A 7,500-nucleotide genomic window follows, 5' to 3' on the forward strand; every position below is an offset into this window, starting at 1 on the left:
AACCCATTTTTTTTCTTTCATGACTCAGATAGAGAATACAATTTTAAACAACATTCCAATTTACTTCTATTATTTCATTTGCTTTATTCTTCAGATATTCTTTGTTAAACAATGCACATGGGTGAGCCAATAACATGAGGCATCTATATGCAGCCACCAATCGGCAGCTACTGAGCCTATTTAGATATGCTTTTCAACAAAGGATATCAAAGGAATGAAGCAAATTTGATAATAGAAGTAAATTAGAAAGATGTTTAAAATTGCATGGCCTTTCTAAATTTTGAAAGAAAAAAATTGGGTTTCATGTCCCTTTTTAGATTGAACTGCAAAAGCTCATATGTAAAAGTTTACAGTGACCACCATTTATGTAACATAGCTTCAGTGGTGTAAAAAAACAATTCTTTCCTAAATGTGTATCTGATATCAGATTGTTTTCTAAAACAGACTTTAAATAGAGTTGCCACCTGTATTGCCACAAAAACACTGAATAACCAATCCGTGATCTGGAGAGAGGACCTCCTATCTGACCTCATTGTTTGAAGACCCCGTTAGTTGTATTTCCATATGAGCTCTCTGATTAGATCTACATCCCTTAAGCCATTTGCCAAAGTATTAGATGGAAACTCATCAACTAAGTGTCCAGTATTTGCACATATAGTTGTAATACCGGACACCTGGCAAGCCTTACAGTTGTCTCAGTCAAAAATTGTTATTAATACAGTAGTATGCATTGTGTGTGAGCAGATATTTTCAGCAAGTTTTGATCAGCCTTCATTTTAACATATTTCAGTTTCAAGAATGAGTACACATCCCATGCCACTGGCAACACTTAACAGCTCTGGATTTATAACCAGTGACTCAGGCAGTTAACCCCAGACAAGTCTGGTGGCAAAACACAGTGAAAAAATGCATGTATACATATAAAATGCAACACACAAAATATGCTTAAATGCTAGGTTGAAGAAAAAAAAAGTTAGTTGCGGTATTTAATTTACATTTTAGCCAATCAGTGCTCACTCCACGGTAAATTTACGTTCATAAGCTCAATGTTATCTAAATGAAACACATGAACTAATGCCCTCTAGTGGTGAAAAACTGTCAAAATGCATTTAGATTAGAGGTGGCCTTCAAGGTCTAAGAAATTAGCATATGAATCTCCTAGGTTTAGCTTTCAACTAAGAATACCAAGAGAGCAAAGCAAACTTGGTGATAAAAGTAAATTGGAAAGTTGTTTAAAATGACATGCCCTATTTGAATCATGAAAGTCTTTTTTGGACTTGACTGTCCCTTTAATATAGTAACATAGTAGATGAGGTTGAAAAAAGACAGAGGTACATCGAGTTCAACCTATTCAAATCTTAATATACTTACAAAAAAGCTCCAGTGGAACTTAAATTAATCCCATTAAAAAGGTTACACATTTAACACCAGCAATCATATCCCTGAATTCTGTTTCTAGCCAGAGATGTATCCAAACCATTTTTAAATGTATCTAAGGCATTTACTACCTCCTTAGGTTAATGAGTTCCACAATCTGATTGCTCTTACAGTGAAAAAAACGTTTATGTTGCAGGAGATTAAATCTCCTTTCCTCCAGCCTTAAATTGTGACCCTTTTGTCACAAACAATTTTCTTGGAATAAACAGAGTTTCTGCAATCTCTGTATATGGCACTATACAGACGCTAGCTTCCAACTAAACAAATTGAAATGCAAACAAGGGTGACACAGCCATTTGAAATTACCCTAGAGACACACAAACACAAGTTGACTGCACTTTCAAATTTGAGTAATTACACATCAATTGCCACTGGCAAAACTCACAGTTCTGGGTGTTTACCAGGCACTCATAGACAGCTAGAAATGTACCCACTAACTCAGACAATTAACCCCAGACAAGCCAAGGTGCAAAGCCAAGTGTAAAAAAAAAAATTAAAAAAAAAAATCACATACAAATATCAAACACACAGAATCAAATGGTTGTAGGTCCTGGAACAGTGTCAAGGAATCTTCTTAGCTCCTCCCTCCTACAACCAGTTTCCAAACTAATAAACAGACCGGCCAATTTTTGTGAAATATTTCACAACTTTCATCTTTTGTGTATCTGATAGTTTAACAGAAAGTGTCATGGCAGAAGGTTATCTACTACAATATACAAATTGATTCCTCTCTGTTTGTTTGACTGTGTCAATTTTTGGTCTAATCTATTTCTTATGTGTTTTAACAGGGTGGATAAAAATTAATGATTTTTTTTTCTAAAGCAAAACAAAAAAATGTAATAGATGAAAAATGTATCTAAATATATTTTCTATTTAAGGTACATTATAATTCAAAGTTGTTCATCATGAAATGGGTAGTTTTTAATGACATGAGGCTATAAATTCATGGATGTATTATTTAATTTTTTAGTAAATTAATACCATCAATCCATTCACAATGTCATGCTCTCCCAGAGGTCTCTGTAAGATTATTTTTGGCATTTTTTTTCTGTCTAGAAGATATTTTCACATATTTTTTGGTTTGTAGTTCTCAAAACTGTGAATTTGTGTCTGCAAAAATAACATACTCCTTCACAGCAAAAAGGTTATGAAATAAACATACAAGGTTGAGAAATAGACCTTAAAGGGACACTGAACCCAATTTGTTTCTTTCGTGATTCAGATAGAGCATGCAATTTTAATCAACTTTATAATTTACTCCTATTATCGATTTTTCTTCGTTCTTTTGCTATCTTTATTTGAAAAAGAAGGCATCTAAGCTAAGGAGCCAGCCAATTTCTGGTTCAGACCACCAGACAGCACTTGTTTATTGGTGGGTGAATTAATCCACCAATCAGCAAAAACAAGCCAGGTAGTTCATCAAAAATGGTCCGGCATCTAAACTTACATTCTTGCTTTTCAAATAGAGATAGCAAGAGAATGAAGAAAATGTGATAATAGGAGTAAATTAGAAAGTTGCTTAAAATTTCATGCTCTATCTGAATCACGAAATAAAACATTTGGGTTCAGTGTCCCTATAATGGGACACTGCATCATGTGACAGCCACCAGCCAGTCACAAATGCATATACGTATATTCTGTAAGTTTTTGCTCATGCTAAGTAGGAGCTGGTGGCTCAAAACGTGTAAATATATAAAGACTGTGCACATTTTGTTAATGGAAGTAAAATTGGAAAGTTATTTAAAATTCCATGCTCTCTATCTGAATCCTAAAAGTTTAATTTTGACTTGAGTGTCACTTTAAGGCTTATCAACTATATTCTGGTTTTAGAAAACATAGTAATTTTTCAAAATTAAAGGGATGATGAAGTCAACATTTAAACTTTCATGATTCAGATAGAGCATGCATTTTAAGCTAATTTTTAGTGTATTTTTAATTAAATTTGCTTAATTTTCCTATCCTATGTTGAAGAGTAAACCAAGCCCTAGGTAAGCTCATAGGAATTCAGGAGCATCCATGTGTCTTTAGCACTCTGTTTAAAGGGACAGTATACTCCAGAATTGTTATTGTTTAAAAAGATAAATAATCCCTTTATTACCGTTACCTAGTTTTGCATAACCAACTGTTATATTAATACACTTTTACCTCTGTTATTAACTTGTATTTAAGCCTCTGCAGACAGCCCCCTTATTTCAGTTCTTTTGACAGACATGCATTTTAGCCAATCAGTGCCCTCTCATAAGTATCTCCATACAATGCCAACTTGATTAAGAGAATTGGTTTTGTATGCACAGATCTTCTACAATTTAGTCCTTAACTGCTGATATGTGCTGTGTGTCTGTTTTCATTTATAAATATATAAAGTATAGATTTATAAAGTATATAAAGTATAGATTTATAAAGTATATAAAGTATAGATTTATAAAGTATATAAAGTATAGATTTATAAAGTATATAAAGTATAGATTTATAAAGTATATAAAGTATAGATTTATAAAGTATATAAAGTATAGATTTATAAATATATAAAGTATACTATAAAATTGTTTTTCCCTTAATGTGTTTCCAAAGACCTTTTTTGCTAGCTGCAGAGTATAAAATGTATGAGACTTGCTGTTTTAAGGTTTATTTGTGTATATGAATTAGCTGATTTTGTGTTTTTGAAGCCACAACCTAATAAAATGGGTTGAGCTTGTAGGTATAATCAGATCTCATTACTTTATCACATTGTGTACATATACCTGCTTCTTTATCTTATATCTGTCCATAAATCAATCACCAATACTTGGAGAGAACAATGGAAAATTAACATCTTATTACCTTATCTCTTCTATAACCCGCAGGGAGTGTAATTTCTCATACTGGTTGTGTTTACACAGCTTGGCATTGAGGCCAAAAACTTTCAGGATGGGTGGGGAAACCACAGGCTAAATTAACTATTTCAAATGACAATATAAGGGTAATAGAAATACTTGTAAACAATTTAATATACTCCAGCAGGTAAAGTGGATTATTGGGAACAAATTAAAGGGGAGCACATTTTTGAGTAAACTGTCCCTTTAATAAACAATTTTCAGAAACAGAAAGTGTGAGATATTGCATATCTAATTTGCATATATTACCCACAGTTCCCTGGAGCATTGGTAACAATGTATACGGAGTACTTCTGGGGATAAGAAAGCAGGGAAACTTGCCAAGATTTGCTGATTTTCAAAACAGAAATTCTATGACTCTTACTTTAATGAAATGGAGGATTTTAATCTCATGCTTTTATCTCCACCATAGCTCAAATGAGTATTGTTTTTATTATATACACACTAGCATTTATGTTTCAGAACACAAAAAAACAAATCAGAGACACAGGAAGAGAAGATTTTGACTGGCAGGGAAAATGGTAATTTTTTAATATTTTATTTTATAAATATGAAACACAAACATTTTATTTTGTGATTCAGACAGAGCATACAATAAAAAAAAAGTTTCCAATTTACTTCTCAAATTTGTTTTGCATGATATTCTGTGTTAGAGATACCTAGGTAGGCATCAGGAAATAGAGCTGCCATCTAGTGCTCTTGCAAATGGATAGTTCTTGCAAAACAGCTGCCATATAGTGTTTCAGAAATGGGTCGGCTCCTAAGCATTTCCCCCTGATTTTCAACAAAAGATACAAAGAGAATGAAAAAAATGATAATAGAAGTAAATTAAAAAGTTGTTTATAATCGCATGCTCAGGGGCGTATTACTGCCTAGGCAAACTAGGCACGGGCCTAGGGCGGCAGCTTGGAGGGGGCAGCAAGTTTTGGATACACTGTGTAGGCGTTTGTATGGAGTCTGTCATATTTTTAATACATTGCGTGTGATGTTTGTGCACTGATAACATTTTAAACTTAAAAACCACACCAAAGCGTGTGTTGTTTGTCTCGAGCACATAATCCGGTATGCATAGCATTACGGTTACAGGTCTTTGACACGCCCCTCAAGCTGCAGTTGCACTGACTGATCCCCATTGCAACAGATGGATGCTGGAGTGAGCGCTAAAGCTGGAGGCGCAATCTGTTGAGGTAGGTGTCATTCTGTGGTATTTTGCATTCTCGCAAGATTGTTGTGAGATTAGCCTAGTACAGGAACACTTTGCTAGCCCTGTGCTGTTTTATGGTGCTGATCCGGGGCATGCAGTTGATTAAGGTACCAAGGGAAGGTAAGAAGTAGCTGTTTAGTCCTTCACATGGTCTCCGACCTTCTATATACTTAAATCATTCAGTAACTGACCGCATTTTAGTGGTCAGTTACTGAATGTTTTAAGCATATAGAAGGCCAAGGACCATGTAAAGGACTAAGCAGTTACTTCTTACCTTCCCTTGGTACCTTAATCAACTGCATGCCCCGGATCAGCACCATAAAACAGCACAGGGCTAGCAAAGTGTTCCTGTACCAGGCTAATCTCACAACGATCTTGCGAGAACGCAAAATACCCTTTACCTGCCTCCAATGCTGGGACACTACTATCACATGTTTCCTGTATAATTGGAACACCCCACTTGTTCCTCTGCCTGCCCGATTCACTGACCTGCCCCATAGTTTTACCCCTCTCACTAAAACACCTCTGCCTAACCCACTTACTCCATGCTCCAGTTTCTGACCCCCATATATTAACTTCTCCACTGACTCTTTTACTGACTGCTCTCCCTGCCCTCATCCTCTCATTAACTCCTCCTCTCCCTGCCCAGTCTTTACTCAGTGTAGCATTTTACTTGTATATCTCAACCCACTTCCCAAAAGCATTTGATTACCCCAAATAGTTGGCCTTTTACCTGCCCCAGAACATTCACAGTTCCTCTATCTGGGGCGCGATCCGATATACGGCGTAGTTTTTGGCGCAAGCGAGGGAACCTGTCTAACACGCCTCCCAAAAATAAGCCCGACACGTATACCCCTATATCCGCAATCCCCCCTCTCACTCCTAATAATAAATGTATTAACCCCTAGACCGACAACCCCCCACAACACAATAAGCCTAATTATTAACCCCTAAACCGCCATAGCCCACATAGCCTATTAAATCTATTAACCCCTAATCTGTCGCTGCCAACGTCGCCGCCACTATAATAGTGATTAACACCTAACCCCCCTAACTTAAATATTATTTAAATAAATCTAAATAATATTACTATTATTAACGAAAGTATTCCTATTTAAAACTAAATACTTAACTATAAAATAAACCCTAAGATAGCTACAATATAATTAATAATTACATTGTAGCTATTTTAGGATTTATTTTTATTTTACAGGCAACTTTGTATTTTTTTTTAACTAGGTACAATAGCTATTAAATAGTTAATAACTATTTAATAGCTACCTAGTTAAAATAATTACAAAATTACCTGTAAAATAAAACCTAACCTATGTTACAATTACACCTAACACTACACTATCATTCAATTAATTAAATAAATTAACTACAATTAGCTAAAATTAAATACAATTAACTAAAATGAACTATAGTACAAAACCCCCCCCCACTAAATTACAGAAAAAAATTACAAGAAGTTTAAACTAATTACACCTAATCTAAGCCCCCTAATAAAATAAAAAAGCCCCCCAAAATAATAAAATGCCCTACCCTATACTAAATTACAAATAGCATTTAAAAGGGCTTTTTGCGGGGCATTGCCCCAAAGTAATCAGCTCTTTTACCTGTAAAAAAAAAAATACAATACCCCCCCAACATTACAACCCACCACCCACACACCCCTACTCTAAAACCCACCCAATCCCCCTTAAAAAAAAACTAACACTACCCCATTGAAGATCACCCTACCTTGAGCCGTCTTCACCCAGCCGGGCACAAGTGGTCATCCGATCCGGCAAGAAGTCTTCATCCGATGGGGCAGAAGAGGACATCCAGACCGGCAGAAGGCTTCATCCTATCCGGGCAGAAGAGGACATCCGGACTGGCAGAAGGCTTCATCCAAGCGGCATCTTCTATCTTCATCCATCCGACGAGGAGTGGCTCCATCTTGAAGACATCCGGCGCGGAGCATCCTTCCAGCACGACGGACTA

General features: G+C 35.7%; 1 protein-coding gene across 1 annotated transcript in view; it reads left to right on the forward strand.

Moving 5' to 3' along the window:
* LOC128638460 (trichohyalin) overlaps positions 1 to 7,500 on the forward strand; it is a 395,299-nt gene that overhangs the window by 133,232 nt on the left and 254,567 nt on the right. The window lies entirely within an intron of this gene.

The sequence above is a fragment of the Bombina bombina genome, chromosome 8 (genome assembly GCF_027579735.1).
Source record: "Bombina bombina isolate aBomBom1 chromosome 8, aBomBom1.pri, whole genome shotgun sequence".
Lineage (NCBI taxonomy): Eukaryota > Metazoa > Chordata > Amphibia > Anura > Bombinatoridae > Bombina > Bombina bombina.